This window comes from Pleurodeles waltl, chromosome 2_2, assembly GCF_031143425.1.
Source record: "Pleurodeles waltl isolate 20211129_DDA chromosome 2_2, aPleWal1.hap1.20221129, whole genome shotgun sequence".
NCBI classification, from domain to species: domain Eukaryota; kingdom Metazoa; phylum Chordata; class Amphibia; order Caudata; family Salamandridae; genus Pleurodeles; species Pleurodeles waltl.
In genome coordinates this window covers 1151926852-1151945470 of record NC_090439.1, presented here as the reverse complement: position 1 = coordinate 1151945470, position 18619 = coordinate 1151926852, and positions in this window count along the sequence as shown.

Below are 18619 nucleotides of genomic sequence, written 5' to 3'. Positions count from 1 at the left end.
CTCTATTGGCTTCTCCTTCAGCCTGGGAAAATCATTTGTGAAAGACAGAATATCTCCTCTGGACCATGGTACATGGACAAGAACCCCTCCAGCCGTTTCTCTCATTGGTAACATCTTTATTTTACCGGTATCTGGCACAGCTTTTGCCTGCTGTTCTATTCCGTCACTCTTTCTTTTGTCTCTTTTGTTCGCTCATCTGCCTTCCCACTTCTCTAATGCTCCTCAAACTTGTGCACTTTGCTGTATTTCTTTCAGGTGTGCCCTCATACCAGTATATCTCATGTGTTCAAAATCTTTGGGCTCAAAATCTAACCTATAACTTCTCTTCAGATGTTTGGTATTTTCTAAATCTATTCCATATTTATCTGCCAAGTTCGCTAATCTCTGGTGCACCCTGCCCACTTCTTTGGTTATTTTTGGACACAGATACCTCAATTCTGCTTGCCTGTATGACTCTAGCCTGTTCACTCCTACGCTCCCCTCAACTAGTTCATTTGCCTCCATGCCCAACCTCACAAAATTCAGGTATTCTTCTCGTTCTGACCCCTCTGCTGTCGCAGGGGTGGTCTGTGATGAATTTCACTTGTCTAACCATTCATTCAGTTGTTGCGCAGTTAAACCTTGCAAAGAGATATTTCCAGCCTTCATCATTGGAATTTGAGATACATTCGCACTTGGGATCTGCAGAGTCAGCAGTCCCAAACCTGAGTATCTCATGGTATCTGGAGGAACCCCAATCGAACTGAAGTCTAACAGAGATCTAGATCTTTCGAATGTCGGTTCCACTGGACTCATCCCTTGAGAGCTCCCTAGGAACCCTCTTCTTGTCATCTCTTGGGTCATTGCTCCCTGATCACACACGCTAGGCTTTATCTGCGTATACAATGGTACTGGTGGACCAACCGTAATAGGCAAGGATATGGCGCCTGGCATCTGCCTGCTTCCCAAAACTTGTGGAGCATTAACTCCCACATTCTGATTCATTATCGGTGCAATGGCCAACTGTAGTCCTGTGACCGAAGTATAATTTGGAACCATCTGTTGCGGTGTCTGGGGCAGTAAAAGTGGAGTTGGCTCAGCCTGTATCAGATTTGGTCTTGTATATGCCGGATCTGACAGCACCATCAAATTCGTGGTGGTCTCTAGTACTGAGACCTCAGGGTAGAGTCTCTGAACCTGTGGTGGCTGCAGCTGTGTTTGCATCTCTGGAGCAGTGGACACACTAACACTGTTCTGCACCGGAACTGGTGTCGCAACAGTATTAACCTTTACTGTATTTGTTGTTCCCTGGCCTTGGGTCGAATTTATAGGACTTGCTCTAGTTCTTGGTCTATTGTCATCTAGGGCATATGGCGGTGGTCGGTCATTTAGTAACTGATTAAGGAACTCATCATCGTCTGAGTTATCTGCCTCTGCCCAGGACTTCTTAGTCTCCTTCTCTTTGCTAGAACCCTTATCCGTCTTACAAGTGGCTTTCCCTCCTTGGGTTTCGCCTTCTTGAGCTATTGCTGGAAACCTCCTAACTCCGTCTATTGTTTCTCTTCTCCAAGCCCTCTGTGCGCTATCCCAACTAGCCTCTGCTAGTGTCTTTTCTGCTTTAATCATTCTCATCTCAAACTTCTGTTGCTGTTGTCGTATTGCCATCAGTTCCCAGATTGCTAGTGCCTCAGCTCGTTTAACACCCTCCGACAAATTTTCCAAAATCCTTATATTGAACATTCCGTGTTCCGCAAACGCCAAACACACTTCTTTCTCTGTCACTTTGCACAATTGCTTTAGCCAAAGACATGGCGCAACTTCCCTCTCCTCCATTATGGCATAAGCCGGTGTATCCTCTGGCGGGGTAGGCTCCCCTACACTCGTGGTAATGTACTCGCCTCCCCTCAAAGCACTCTTTAAAGCCTTGAAAAACAAAATTTTTGCATCTTCTATTTTGTTTATGATCAAATAAGGAAGTGACTTTAATTCCCAGAACTCTCTTCGCCTACCTTTTCAGTCAATTGCCTCTCACGGACAGCTGCCAATCCGTTGCGCGACCCTTCTCACTAACCGATCTATCCCAGCGCGGCTCCAATTACATCACACTCACACAAACTGCGGCTGACAAAGTCTTGCGGCTTGTCTTCCTCACTCTCTATTCACACAAAAACGAATGCAATATATTGCGAGCAATAATAAAACTCAAATTTGCCGGTTTACTACAGGAAAGGGTAACACAATCGCTTCATAACTTTACAGAGATTTTTCTTAGCCTCGGCTGCTACTCTCAACCTTCTCAGATCCCGCACTCGCAAGCAAAATTTGACCTGCAAATTCTACTCTCAACTTGTCAATGGGTTGTTCTAGTGTACTTTAGAACTCACCAAATCTCCATCAAAGTTTTCATTCACTCACTTTGACTCAAACTCGACTTTTCAGCCACACCCGAGTGACCTATTAAACCTCACACATTACAACATAAACCAAGTGTCTCATACACTTATCAATATACTCAGGAGTCTTAGACCACGCAGGGTACGTACATCACCAACAAGCACGTGGACAATTTTGTAGCACAAAGCGCCACACTCACATGAAGTTTGCCGACTTCCCTACTCTCATACTGCAGAGTACGTACACTCCTACTAAAACATTGCCTGGCCTAAAATTCTCACAAACATCACAATGCATAAGCTGTGCAAGCGTGATCCCTATTTCATTCACACTATCACTAGAACGCCAAGAACATGCCCAACTCACTTCAGCAAGCTCCGTGATTCCGGGAAAGTCATTCAGGATTTAGGGGCACATAATTTCTCCAATTTGCATCATTGAAAAATAACTATTTGCCCAAAACCCAATTTTCTGATACACCTTGCTTACTTCAAAACTATGCTCATCAATTTCTACCAGACCTTTTGAACTAACAATTTCATCAAACTGTGGTCCCTCGTCCTGGGGCCCCAAAGGGCCGAACCATTACCTCTACTACCAAAACTGATAACGTGTCCGAACCTTGATAAGTAAACTTACAAGGAGAAACGTCTAGGTCAATGAATCTTTTGACCACGTTTGGAGACTTCCCAGAATGAGATATCCCTTTTTCTCACAATCAATAGATCAATAACCTCATCAATATTCACAATCACTAATCAATTAAGCTAATCAATAACATTTAACATAGATCAATACAACGAACGCACCATGACCTTTCAGCCATGAATAACCACACAAGTCTAGTATGAGTTAGGATATTTATTCCCTAATAGTTAAAATCTAATATCATATTTATTAGTTTCAATATCAATAAGCACACCAAAACCACTATGACTTGGAAATTAGAGCAAAACTTTATCCAAGCATAGATCATGAACATTTAGAATAAACACAACAGTATTATGAGTCAACTTCAGCAGAGTAACATTAGTACATTATTCAACAAAGCAAGATCTTAGTCATTTGTCTATTTGCACCCGGTATTAGTGAACTCCTTAAGTAACCTCAAATTAGCATCAGCATGTTGGGCTTCATGCAAAACAATTTAGCAACACAAATTTGGAAAACATCTAACTATGGCCTCTATCAAAAGAGCAGTTGGTACCTCGCAAGAAAAGGCAAACAATTATCATCAGATAGTTACCCATCCGAATAAGCCAGCAAACAGCTTCAGTCTTCGTCCTCAGGACATCGGTTGATTCATCATCAGCAAAGATAGGACAGTGCAAAGTCTCAGTATGGCATAGCTAAGAATAGCCTCTTCCCTCATAAGGAAGAGAAGTCAGTATAAGGTAAGGATTCAAAGAGGATAGTTAAGACATCAGAACAGCAAAGTCTCAAAGTATAATAGAAAAAGTATAGCTCGGTGGAATATTCAGTAATGACCCCCTTCTCCTTGAGTCCTGTGATTATATTAAAACAGTCGAACTAGCCCATAATTCCTCATTGGATCAATTTTGGTGCATCATTATCTCTGTCCAATAATTCTCCACGCACCTTGCTAGAATTTTCACCTAACACAGTTTTCATGCTGTTTATTGGTTCCTGTGATTGACATCTTCATCGGGTGGAATGTCAGGTAAGAAAAGTGACACTTTACGCTCCAGTCAGTAGTTCCATTGTCTTCCCCTAGTCCAGGCGACCTTGCACCTGTTGCGAATTACACTGTTGCATTCCGCAAGAATGTCTCCTTGAGCAAGTCGGGCCCAATGAGAAAGAATTTACTACGGCTACACACACATCTCTAGCTTCTGGAAAAGTACAGCTTCGTGTCCTTCAGGAAAGCAGCACATTGCACATTAGAAAAGCACAGTTAATATGAGACCAGGCAGCTAGGCCCAGACCTTTGCTAACTAAGGCCTAGTGATTAATTTTACAAAACCTCATACATGATTCTTAATGCTAACACAAAATCATACATTAGTATAACGTTAATTCATCATTAATCAATTTCATTAATCATCGTATACATTGGTGGCCACTCCCCATGGGGACATTTCAAACGCGTACATTATTTCTAGGTCAACATATTTTCTATGCAGCTTCATTACACATTATATTGCAAGCTTCTCATGTTAATATTCATTTTAAATGTCACACTCCAACAATAGCATGCACATTGAGACACGATCAGCAGTGCCTGAGTGTGCAGAGAAGAAGAATCAGAAATACCAGTCAGCAGAAGAACAGGTGACCACACAAAAAATGGGTTTTCAAACAGTGTTGGAAAAGTTGCATAATGTTACAAATTTCATACTAGCACAGGATTCATACTGAGTACTTTAGAAAAAAGGAACTGCAGGAAAGGATAACTCCTTTCCTATGTTCCACTTCTAAGTAGTATTTGGTATTGCCATTAGGACGTCCATGAGGTACCATTGTTTTGTACAAGGTTGTATCCAATGTTAAGATACACACAGCCACCTGCTGTGCTTGCTCACATAATGCTGTTTTGTTATCCTTAAAACCTGTTCTATAATCACTGATTTTAGCAAGTACAGGAAAACAACGTCAAGCCACAGTGCTTTGGGCAGTTACCATCATGTTCTCTCATTACAGAGGCCAAATCCAAAAATGGATCCATGCATATGAAAGCTGGCACACTTTCATAAAACACTTGCTATGTTTTCCAAGAATGTACCCATGCAATTTCACATGTGAATTCTACCAGCTCCCTTGCCTAACATCCCACAAAAAAATTGACACTTCCATCATGTAGAACATACTACAAATTTACCAGTTTCAAACTAGCAATTTTGAATACAGTCCAGCAGATCATTTGTACAAATTGGTCAATTGAGGTAAAAGTTTATGAAATTTCAAGTTTAGCTTTCCTATGAAGTGTTGTGCCCCCCTTAATACAGAGAGACAGAAGCTCTATTTGTAATACGTCTATATAGTAGTATTCATGTGTATATACAAATAGATATATAAATGTACGCCCATAACTACATGTACATATTTCATGCTTTCCCGCTCTCTTTATTAGTAAATTACATTTTTTATGATGTATATGCATTGTAGACATCCCAAAGATTGTCACCAACAAAATTAAACAGTGTCCATAGGTTGTCCCAAAATTTTGTAAAGTCCCACATTCTCTGTTACTCTATGATCTTTGCCACATTCTTTTTAAAGTAATAATAGCATTAATCATTGTATTATCATCAGTTCTGATTATAGACGGAGCATCCATATAAAATATTGAGTTTATTGTATATGTATCACCTGTTGCTACTTTGTACATTTTTTATATCAATTACTGCAACATTCAGACTTAGAGTATGTACTTTTAAGAAAAAAAACAAATTCCTGTTCTGCCCTTAGTGTGTTTCTTTCCCAGGAAAAGAATGAAAGAACCAGAGCAAATACTGCAAAGTCTGCCAAAGGCCAGAATGTCATACTGGATTGCTGAGGTAGTTTTAGGTGTGCAGGGACAGCTATTTTTGATATCTCCCTGCTAGTACATAAACATGCACGGTTTGTCTTGAATTTTGACACACTACATATACCAAAATATTACTATGATGAATCCAAGAAAATACAACCTGTCTGATGTTAGGGATCCTCTTTGATTCTGTTTTTTCCTTGTATGGGATATGGTTGAATGCCAGCAAACTATCAACTTAGCCTCTAAGATGACCTTCAATATGAAAAGCGATGGTCCAGTTTTGTCTACAGTGCACGACTGCTGAACCCCACCTTGGAAGAAAGGAACTTTAGGTCAACTAACATGCTATCCATTTTTTTTTGTTTTCAAGAGGTCCTTGAAATTATCTTTATATCATAAGTGTATCTATATTGTTTAGTGCAAATCAGTGTCTCTGTCCATATGCACTCCACAGTCTGCTGTCTAAGCTCTAATGATGTTGTATCATGTTCCTCGAAGGCTTATTAATAATAAGTGTTGTCACCAAATGCAGGACTTTAACTAAAAGTCACTACAGTCTTGAGGTCATCGGACTTCCGTTGCTTTCCATTCATATTTTAAATGTCTTTAAACTTAAGGTATCAGTGGGCAGTATGTGGCAGTGCAAACTGCATGCAAATGACAGTGGGTGCTTTTTTATTTGCAGTAGATTAGCTCATGCCATTAAAAGCCTATTAAGATACACTTTAAGTTTAATAATTACTTGTTTGACATCCAATTGCAACCTTTCCTATTACTTCTTGGAAATACTCAACCCAATTTGGCCATTTCAAACTTTCAAATGTGTATGCCGTTATTCTGAGGTTTTGTGCAAAGTGCTCAGCTGGGCACTTGAGGAAAAGATCACTTGCAACTTTTGATGTCCCTCCAGGCATACAAGAGGTCAGACATTTGAGAAATGCAATCCACTTCTTAGTCTTGCGTGTAAAGGAAAACAAGTAGAGTCATTCAGTGGTCCTGGCAGGTCACAAATACGATGTGCAGTCTGATTTTCTACTTGCACAGGTCTAAATAATTCTCATTTGCAGTCAGTCAAGAGCCACCTTGTTGAAACTAAGAGACAGTGGGTAGGTTGACTCATCAATAGTCCCTGACCAGTGGGTAATAAGTTCCAAGGGCAAACATTCCCTATTTTTCAGCACATCTTGTTTGCACTATCCCACAGTGTTCTATTCTTAGTTAATTCCAGCATGGCAGAATTACTGTGTCACAGGAATATGCTCCTGAGCCAGGAGTGTGTATAGGAAAATGGGCGGTTGGCTCTTTCTCAACCAAACAAAATTGGATCTGGGACCATCTCTTCACCTCACCGGATTGGAACCAGGTTGGCTATATTGGTTTCGGGATCCAAGGACACCTTTCCTCCGGTGCCAGTGGACATGTTACTTTCAACTTGTAAGCTTCACCCTGATCCTTTACAAGTTATTGAAGATCCTGAACTTTCCCCAGCTCTCCTTTATGGAAGAACATGAGTAACATACCTTATAACAGGTTTTCCTACCAAAAGGCTCAAACCATTCTTTCTGTTCTAAGAGCAGTTTCACTTCTCATCAAGAATACAGCGCTGAATGGAAATGAAACAACAGGCCGGCTAATGATAATTAGCGTATTTAAGCTTCAAGGAGACAAATTGTCAGTTAATAAATAGTTATTTCCTGTGTATTGATATAAAATCCAACTACTGAAATTAATTGGAAATGTTTACATCTCCGTCGTTTGAATTATAGCAACCTAAAATATAGTCTAAAACGTACATGTAGCGTGATTGAATATATCAAAGCAGACCTCTTCCTGTCAAAAAAGTTGATTTTGACAGATTCACCAGCAGGTTTAAATGCAGCACCAGTCAGCCTACCCATGTAGGCATGAACCCATATTCTGCTTATCAGCCTAGTGAATGACAATGTGTGTGCTTTCGTTCACCAGTCATTAATAACGTCCATGTCACTGGTATATCTCCTGCACCATATAATAAGACCTTACTGGTAAGTCAAATGGGCAAATTGGTTATTAGCCAATTTTGTTATATTTAAGGGTCAAAGCACATACATTGAGACATGACCAGCAGTGCCTGCGTGTGCAGAGAAGAAGAATCAGCAATACCAGTCAGCAGATGAACAGGTGACCACACAAAAAATGGATTTTCAAACAGTGTTGGAAAAGTGGCATAATGTTACAAATTTCTTAGTAGCACAGGATTCATACTGAGTACTTTAGAAAAAAGGAACTGCAGGAAAGGATAACTCCTTTCCTATGTTCCACTTTTAAGTAATATTTGGTATTGCCATTAGGACATCCATGCAATACCATTGTTTTGTGCAAGGTTGGATCGAATGTTAAGATACACACAGCCACCTGCTGTGCTTGCTCACATAATGCTGTTTTGTTATCCTCAAAACTTGCTCTATAATCACTGTTTTTACCAAGTACAGGAAAACAACTTCATGCCACAGTGCTGTGGGCAATTACCATTATGTTTTCTCATTAAAGAGGTCAAATCCAAAAATGTCAGCAGGCTCTTTGTGGCATAGAGAACTACATGCATATGAAAGCTGGTACACTTTCATAAAACACTTGCTATGTTTTCCAAGAATGTACCCATGCAATTTCATGTGTGAATTCTACCCGCTCCCTTGCCTAACATCCCACGTCAAAGTTTACACATTCACCATGTAGAACATACTACACATTTACAAGTTTCAAATTAGTAATTTTAAATACAGTTCAGCAGATAATTTGTGCAAATTGGTCAATTGAGGTAAAAGTTTATGAAATTTTAAGTTTAGCTTTCCTATGAAGTGTTGTGCCCACCTTAATACAGAGAGACAGAGGCTCTATTTGTAAAAAGTCTATATAGTAGTATTCCTGTGTATATACAAATATATATATAAATGTATGCCCATAACTACATGTACATATTTCATGCTTTCCTGCTCTCTTTATTAGTAGATTGCATTTTTGATGATTTATATGCATTGTAGACATTACAAAGATTGTCTCCAACAAAATTAAAGAGTGTCCAAAGATTGTCCAAAAACTTTGTAAAGTTCCACACTCTCTGTTGCTCTATGATCTTTGCCACATTCGTTTCAAAGGAATAACAGCATTAATCATTCTATTATCATCAGTTCTGATTATAGACGGAGCATCTTAGAACCATCTATGTTTTTCTACAAAATCCAAAATCCATTCTAGATTGGCATGGAAATAGTTGAAAAATATAAAATATTTTCATCTAAATACATTGCTTGGAATCTCAACATCTGGCATTCATTTTCGGTTTTCCTCTTTGCGGGTGATCTAGTTGTTCCAACTACTAGAAAAGTGTCAACAGTGCAGAAAGCAGGTAACTACTGCATCTCAGTGAAAATAAAGGGATGAATGTTTTATATTATACAGCGATATAGAATCATATGGCATGTAATGTCTCTGATTGTCCTGAAGAAGTTTACAGCTAGCCTTTTCCAGATGTCCTTTGCACAATTGTGCATCTAGTCCCCTCTATTGTTTGCTTACCGATATCCTGATGGGACCGCTCAGATGGTATCTAGAGTTCATTAGAAATAACTACTTAACAGTATTCATATAAAATATTGTGTTTATTGTAAATGTATCACTAGTTGCTACTTTGTAAGTCTTTTTATATCAAACACTACAACAATCAGACTTAGAGTATGTCGTTTTTAGAAAAAAAAAACAAATTCTTGCTCTGCCCTTAGTGTGTTTCTTTCTCAGGCAAAGAATGAAAGTACCTGAGCAAATACTGCAAAGTCTTCCAGAGACCAGAATATCATACTGGATTGCTGCGGTAGTTTTAGGTGTGGAGGGACAGCTATTTTTGATATCTCCAAGCTAGGACACAAACATGCAGAGATTTTCTTGATTTTTGACACTCTACGTATATAACAATCTTAATATGATGACTCCAAGAAAATACAACCTGTCTGATGTTAGGCATCCTCTTTGATTCTGTTTTTTCCTTGTATGGGATATGGTTGAATGCCAGCAAACTATCAACTTAGCCTCTAAGATGACCTTCAATATGAAAAGCAATGGTCCAGTTTTGTCTACAGTGCACGACTGCTGAACCCCACCTTGGAAGAAAGGAACTTTAAGTCAACTAACATCATATCCATTTTTTTTTGTTTTCAAGAGGTCCTTGAAATTATCTTTATGTCATAAGTGTACCTATATTGTTTAGTGCAAATCAGTGTCTCTGTCCCTATGTCCTCCACAGTCTGCTGTCTAAGCTCTAATGATGTTGTATCATGTTCCTCGAAGACTTATTAATAACATGTGTTGTCACCAAATGTAGGACTTTAACTAAAAGTCACTACAGTCGTGAGGTCATCAGACTTCCGTTCCTTTCGATTCATATTTTAAATGTCTTTAAAGTTGAGGATATAGTGGGCAGTATGTGGCAGTGCAAAGTGCATGCAAATGACATTGGGTGCTTTTTTATTTGCAGTAGATTAGCTCATGCCATTAAAAGCCTATTAAGATACATTTTAAGTTTAATAACTACTTGTTTGACATCCAATTGCAACCTTTCCTATTACTTCATGGAAATACTCAACCCAATTTGGCTATTTCAAACTTTCAAATGTGTACGCCTTCATTCTGAGGTTTTGTGCAAAGTGCTCAGCTGGTCATTTGCGGAAAAGATCACTTGCAACTTTTGATGGATGTCCCTCCAACCATACAAGAGGTCAGACGTCTGAGAAATGCAATCTACTTCTTACTGTTGCGTGTAAAGGAAAACAAGTAATGTCATTCAGTGGTCCTGGCAGGTCACAAATACGAGGTGCAGTCTGATTTTCTACTTGCACAGGTCTAAAAAAATTCTCATTTGCAGTCAGTCAAGAGCCACCTTGTTGAAACTAAGAGACAGTGGGTAGGTTGACTTATCAAGAGTCCATGACCAGTGGGTAATAAGTTCCAAAGGCAAACATTCCCTATTTTTCAGCACATCTTGTTTGCGCTATCCCACAGTGTACTTTTCTTATTTAATTACAGCATGGCAGAATTACTCTGTCACAGGAATAGGCTCCTGAGCCAGGAGTGTGTATAGGAAATTGGGTGGTTGGCTATTTCTCAACCAAACAAAATTGGATCTGGGACCATCTCTTCACCTCACTGGATTGGAACCAGGTTGGCTGTATTGGTTTCGGGATCCAAGGACACCTTTTCCTCCGGTGCCAGTGGACATGTTACTTTCAACTTGTGAGCTTCACCCGGATCCTTTACAACTTATTGAAGATCCTGAACCTTCCCCAGCTCTCCTTTCTGGAAGAGCATGAGTAACATACCTTATAAGAGGTTTTCCTACCAAAAGACTCAAACCATTCTTTCTGTTCTAAGAGCAGTTTCACTTCTCATCAAGAATACAGCGCTGAATGGAAAGGAAACAACAGGCCGGCTAATAATAATTAGCGTATTTAAGCTTCAAGCAGACAAATTGTGAGTTAATAAATAGTTCTTTCCTGTGTATTTATATAAAATCCAACTGCTGCAATTAATTGGAAATGTTTACATCTCCGTCGTTTGAATTATAGCAACCTAAAATGTAGTCTAAAACGCACATGTAGCGTTACTGAATATATCAAAGCAGACCTCTTTCTGTCAAAAAAGTTTATTTTGACAGATTCACCAGTAGGTTTAAATGCAGCACCAGCCAACCTACCCATGTAGGCCTGAAACCATATTCTGCTTATCAGCCTAGTTAATGACAATGTGTGTTCGTTCGTTCACCAGTCATTAATAACTTCCATGTCACTAGTATATCTCCTGCACCATATAATAAGACCTTACTGGTAAGTCAAGTGGGCAAATTGGTTATTAGCCAGTTTTGTCATATTTAAGGGTCAAAGCACATACATTGAGACATGACCAGCAGTGCCTGCGTGTGCAGAGAAGAAGAATCAGAAATACCAGTCAGCAGATGAACAGGTGACCACACAAAAAATGGATTTTCAAACAGTGTTGGAAAAGTGGCATAATGTTACAAATTTCTTAGTAGCACAGGATTCATACTGAGTACTTTAGAAAAAAGGAACTACAGGAAAGGATAACTCATTTCCTATGTTCCACTTTTAAGTAGTATTTGGTATTGCCATTAGGATATCCATGCAGTACCATTGTTTTGTGCAAGGTTGGATCCAATGTTAAGATACACACAGCCACCTGCTGTGCTTGCTCACATAATGCTGTTTTGTTATCCTCAAAACTTGTTCTAAAATCACTGTTTTGACCAAGTACAGGAAAACAACTTCAGGCCACAGTGCTGTGGGCAATTACCATCATGTTCTCTCATTACAGAGGTCAAATCCAAAAATGTCAGTAGGCTCTTTGTGGCATAGAGAATTACATGGATATGAAAGCTGGTACACTTTCATAAAACACTTTCTATGTTTTCCAAAAATGTACCCGTGCAATTTCACGTGTGAATCCTACCCACTCTCTTGCCTAACATCCCACGTCAAAGTTTACACTTTCACAATGTAGAACATACTACAAATTTACCGGTTTCAAAGTAGTAATTTTAAATACAGTTCAGCAGATAATTTGTGCAAATTGGTCAATTGAGGTAAAAGTTTCTGAAATTTCAAGTTTAGCTTTCCTATGAAGTGTTGTGCCCCCCTTAATGCAGAGAGACAGAGGCTCTATTTGTAATAAGCCTATATTGTAGTATGCATGTGTATATACAAATAGATATAAATGTATGCCCATAACTACATGTACATATTTCATGCTTTCCTGCTCTCTTTATTAGTAGATTGCATTTTTGAGGATTCATTTGCATTGTAAACATTACAAAGATTGTCTCCAACAAAATTAAACAGTATCCAAAGGTTGACCAAAAACTTTGTAAAGTTCTACATTCTCTGTTGCTCTATGATCTTTGCCACATTTGTTTCAAAGTAATAACAGCATTAATCATTGTATTATCATCAGTTCTGATTACAGACGGAGAATTTTAGAACCATCTATGTTTTTCTACAAAACCTAAAATCCATTCTAGACAGGCCTGGAAATAGTTGAAAAAGATAAAATATTTTCATCTAAATACATTGCTTGGAATCTCAACATCTGGCATTAATTTTCTGTTTTCCTCTTTGTGGACGATCTAGTTGTTCCAACTACCAGAAAAGTGGCAACAGTGCAGAAAGCAGGTAACTACTGCATCTCAGTGTAAATAAAGGGATGAATGTTTTATGTTATACAGCGACATAGAATCATATGGCATGTAATGCTCTCTGATTGTCCTGAAGAATTTTACAGCTAGCTTTTTCTAGATGTCCTTTGCACAATTGTGCATCTAGTCCCATCTATTGTTTGCTTACTGATATCCTGATGGGACCGCTCAGAAGGTATCTAGAGTAAATTAGAAATAACTACTTAACAGTATTCATATAAATTATTCTGTTTATTGTATATGTATCACCAGTTGCTACTTTGTAAGTTTTTTGATATCAAACACTACAACATTCAGACTTAGAGTATGTACTTTTTAGAGAAAAAAAACAAATTCTGGCTCTGCCCTTAGTGTGTTTCTTTCTCAGGCAAAGAATTAAAGTACCTCAGCAAATAATGTAAAGTCTGCCAGAGACCAGAATATCATACTGGATTGCTGTGGTAGTTTTAGGTATGGAGGGACAGCTATTTTTGATATCTCCCTGCTAGGACACAAACATGCAGGGATTTTCTTGAATTTTGACACACTACGTATATAAAAATCTTAATATGATGACTCCAAGAAAATACAACCTGTCTGATGTTAGGGATCCTCTTTGATTCTGTTTTTTCCTTGTATGGGATATGGTTGAATGCCAGCAAACTATCAACGTAGCCTCTAAGATGACCTCAATATGAAAAGCAAAGGTCCAGTTTTGTCTACAGTGCACGACTGCTGAACCCCACCTTGGAAGAAAGGAACTTTAGGTCAACTAACATCCTATCCATTTTTTTTTTGTTTTCAAGAGGTCATTGAAATTATCTTTATATCATAGGTGTATCTATATTGTTTAGTGCAAATCAGTGTCTCTGTCCCTATGCACTCCACAGTCTGCTGTCTAAGCTTTAATGATGTTGTATCATGTTCCTCAAAGGCTTATTAATAACATGTGTTGTCATCAAATGTAGGACTTGAACTAAAAGTCACTACAGTCTTGAGGTCATCGGACTTCCGTTCCTTTCCATTCATATTTTAAATGTCTTTAAACTTGAGGTATCACTGGGCAGTATGTGGCAGTGCAAACTGCATGCAAATTACATCGGGTGCTTTTTTATTTGCAGTAGTTTAGCTCATGCCATTAAAAGCCTATTTAGATACATTTTAGCTTTAATAACTACTTGTTTGACATCCAATTGCAACCTTTCCTATTACTTCTTGGAAATACTCAACCCAATTTGGCCATTTCAAACTTTGAAATGTGTACGCCGTTATTCTGAGGTTTTGTGCAAAGTGCTCAGCTTGTCACTTGAGGAAAAGATCACTTGCAAATTTTGATGTCCCTCCAGCCATACGAGAGGTCAGACATCTGAGAAATGCAATCTACTTCTTAGTCTTGCGTGTAAGGGAAAACAAGTAGAGTCATTCAGTGGTCCTGGCAGGTCACAAATACGATGTGCAGTCTGATTTTGTACTTGCACAGGTCTTAAAAAAATCTAATTTGCAGTCAGTCAAGAGCCACCTTGTTGAAACTAAAAGACAGTGGGTAGGTTGACTCATCAATAGTCCCTGACCAGTGGGTAATAAGTTCCAAGGTCAAACATTCCCTATTTTTCAGCGCATCTTGTTTGCGCTATCCCACAGTGTACTATTCTTAGTTAATTCCAGCATGGCAGAATTACTCTGTCAAAGGAATAGGCTCCTGAGCCAAGAGTGTGTATAGGAAAATGGGCGGTTGGCTCTTTCTCAACCAAACAAAATTGGATCTGGGACCATCGCTTCACCTCACTGGATTGGAACCAGGTTGGCTATATTGGTTTCGGGATCCAAGGACACCTTTTCCTCCGGTGCCAGTGGACATGTTACTTTCAACTTGAAAGCTTCACCCTGATCATTTACAAATTATTGAAAATCCTGAACCTTCCCAAGCTCTCCTTTCTTAAAGAGCATGAGTAACATACCTTATAACAGGTTTTCCTACCAAAAGGCTCAAACCATTCTTTCTGTTCTAAGAGCAGTTTCACTTCTCATCAAGAATACAGCGCTGAATGGAAAGGAAACAACAGGCCGGCTAATGATAATTAGCGTATTTAAGCTTCAAGCAGACAAATTGTCAGTTAATAGTAGTAGTACAAACTTTATTAGACTTTCATCAAGTCATAAAAGTATCAAATAATATACATTTCAGTATGCAATAAATAAGATAAAATTTAAATTAAAATAATAAAAGGATACATACAATCGGCGAAAATAAGATATCTTTAAAAAAAAATCATAGTTGCAGTCCAATAATAAACTAGATATAAAATTACAACGCTACCTCCACACGCTTTCTTGTATTGAATACGGAGCATAAAAATTTAGCCAAGGTTCCACACATCTCAATAGAGGATAGCACCTGGAGGCTGGCATAGGCGGCGTGACACTGAGGCGTGTTGATTATCCTTAAGAGGGGGACTACTAGGCGTTTTCTCTGCTTAGCATAAAATTTACAAAATAGGACCACGTGAATTGTAGTTTGTGGTGACTTTGCATCACATGGACAGGGTTTCAGCGTGGTACTCCAATCGTTCATAGTAGGGAAGGTTCCTAGGCGATGAAATATATCTAACCTCAGTCTGGTGAGAACAAAACGGTAGGGGGGGTTTACCACATTCGACAAATAAGGCTGTATGCCCTCCGTCGACAAAATTATTTGATTGTGAATGACGGTGGGCTTTTTTGATTCAGCCTACCATCGTGAATCTTCTAGATATCTTAGTACCAGAGCACTCAGGTCCTTCCTAGAGATTTTCCCCAGCGAAGCTAGGTTTGTATAAAAAACTTTGTTTCCCATATTTTCGAAGAATGTCATAATATATCTTAACCAAGGCACCCTTGCTGCGTATGTGGACTTCATGCAGTGAGTCAGGATGGCCTTATTTAGTTCAGTATATTCTGAGGTCCAAACTTTATGCCATAACAGTAATGGTTGAATCTTTATCAAGTCTGTGATGAAGGGGAGCCCCAGTTCAGAGTGGACAATGTATGATGAAGAACCGTTTGGTACCATAAATAGCTGTCTTATCAAATCATTTTCCACCGTCTGCACTGGAGTGCAATTAGTATATCCCCAAATTCCAGACCCGTACATAACGGCCGGGGTGCACTTGGCTTTGTAAATTTTTATCATGTTCGTCGAGTGTAACCCCCTATCCTTTTAGAAAAAAGCCTTAAGGCCACCGTTGTTTTGATAAGCTGGGCTTGTTTAATTTTCCTACAGTTAGCCCAGGAGCCCTGTTTGTCAAACATTATGCCAAGATATGAGAAGGTTCGCGCTGTTTCTACCCTCCCATCCGCGGTAGTAATATTATAAGACTTGCCGCGTTTCCCGCCACAGTTCATAATAAAAGTTTTTGAGCGATTGACGGTGAGTCCCAATTGTCACATAAATGTGATGCAAGTAGTTAAAAGTTTTTGAAGAGCTAGCGGGGTTCTGACCATTAAAACTGCGTCATCTGCGTAGAGTAGTACCGGGACAGCGCGATTACCTATTGGGGGGAGATCTTTGCAGTCACTAGCCAATACTTTTTCCAAATTATTTATATACATTGAGAACAAGAACGGGGCAAGAACACAACCTTGGCGCACGCCTCTATGTATGCCAAAAGGGTGAGTACATTCCCCTTTTAGCACACTCTTGCTCGACACCCTGTGTACATTTCACGTATAAACTGAATTATGGCTGGTTCTACCCCCATGTTGCTTAAGATATCCCATAACTTATCATGTAGTACACAGTCAAATGCCGATGTTAGGTCAATAAAAGAAAGATGCAGGTTGCTTTCTCTAATCCTTGTACACTTTCCAATAATAATACTTAAGTTCAGGCTTTGCTCCACTGTCCCAATTCCTTTCCGGAAACCATACTGGACAGAAGATAAAGCATTCTTTTCTTCCGCCCATATTTGCAACCTGTTCAAGATAATTCTCCCTACTAGTATAGCCGTTGTGTCGAATAAGGAGATTGGCCTGTAACAGGCTGGGTTAAGACGATCACCTTTGTTATATTGGAATGATATTGGAGTCTCACCAGGATGGTAAGGGACCTCGTATGCAGATAGCCCTCAATGTCTGCATCAATACGGGCCCCCATAGCTGGATATTTGCCTTGTATAAATCAATCGGAACGCCATCGGGGCCCGGAGCTTTTCCTGATTTACTTAGAGTTATGGCTTCCTCTACCTCCTCAAGGCTAAATTGCGGGATTATGGTCAGAAGTGTACCTTCCTGGAGACCTTGATTGTGTACAGGAACTGTAGGCCTCAAATCGCTATCCAGCGAATATATTTTAGAAAAATATGCAATCCAATCCTCTTTGGAAATTGCTATTTCCATCCTGGGTGAATCTCTGTCCCCAAACACGGGAGAATTGATTGTTTTCCAAAAGAGGATGTTATCTTTTGTACGACTAGCTGTGTGTAGAGTCTCCCACAGAGATTTTTTTAGGGTCAATTTCCTTTCCTTCATTGCTGTTTTGTATTCTTGTCTGCACCGGTGTATGTCTGTTGTAGATTTATTTGGGGCTGTTAGAGCCTTTTTCAGATTCCTATGTGCTTGTCCCGGCTTACCACCTCTGATACTAAGGGCTTCTTTTATGGTTTGCATGATCAATGTAAAAGCACTTAAGCATCGCCCTGGATCTAGATTCTCACTTAAACAGTCTTCAAAAGCGAGCTTGCAGTTACATAATAACTGTTTCAACAGAGACTTGGAGTCTGTCTGAGACCATTTCAGGGTATATCCATTGCGCAGTGCTAATTCAATGTCATCTACCAGAGTGGCCCTGTCATCCCTATCTGGTTTGAGGGGAGTTAATGAGAGGTTCAAAGTCTGGGGATAATGGTCACTAATTGCTATGTCGTGCATAGCATAATTCATGAGGTAGTATGCAAAGTGAGTTGACATTAAAACATAATCAATCACAGTATTCGCACCCCTTCCATTGTAAGTTGGTTTAAACTGTGTTTCATCAGAATATAGTTCGTTTACAAAGGATAGGTTATGGATTTGAGCCAGTGAATTCATTGCATCTCCTTGGGTGTTATGAGCAAAATGAAGTCTTAAACCAACACCTTCAGGATCCCAGCCACATACCTTATCTTAGGTTTCTTTACGGGGGTGGACGTTAAAATCGCCGCCCCAGATCATGAAGATATCAAGGTTATTATTTGCACTTATTTTTTTTAGATTATCTCCCATCTCCGTTAGAATATTGTAGAGCTCACCAGGGGCTGCGTTATTATAAAAGTTAATAATGACTAGATGGGTCTTATGATCCAAGTTACCCTCTATCATTTGATAGAACGAGCTCGTAAATTTAATCTCTAGATTCTGTACTCGTAACTTGTTAGAAATATATATACATAGACCCCCTTTTGGTCTACCGTATCTGGACTGAGCGGCTGGCAAGTGAAATGTTTTATAGCCATTAATATGGAGAGGACTTAATAACCATGTCTCTTGGAGACAGATGCATGAATATTCTTCTATGAAGTTCACCT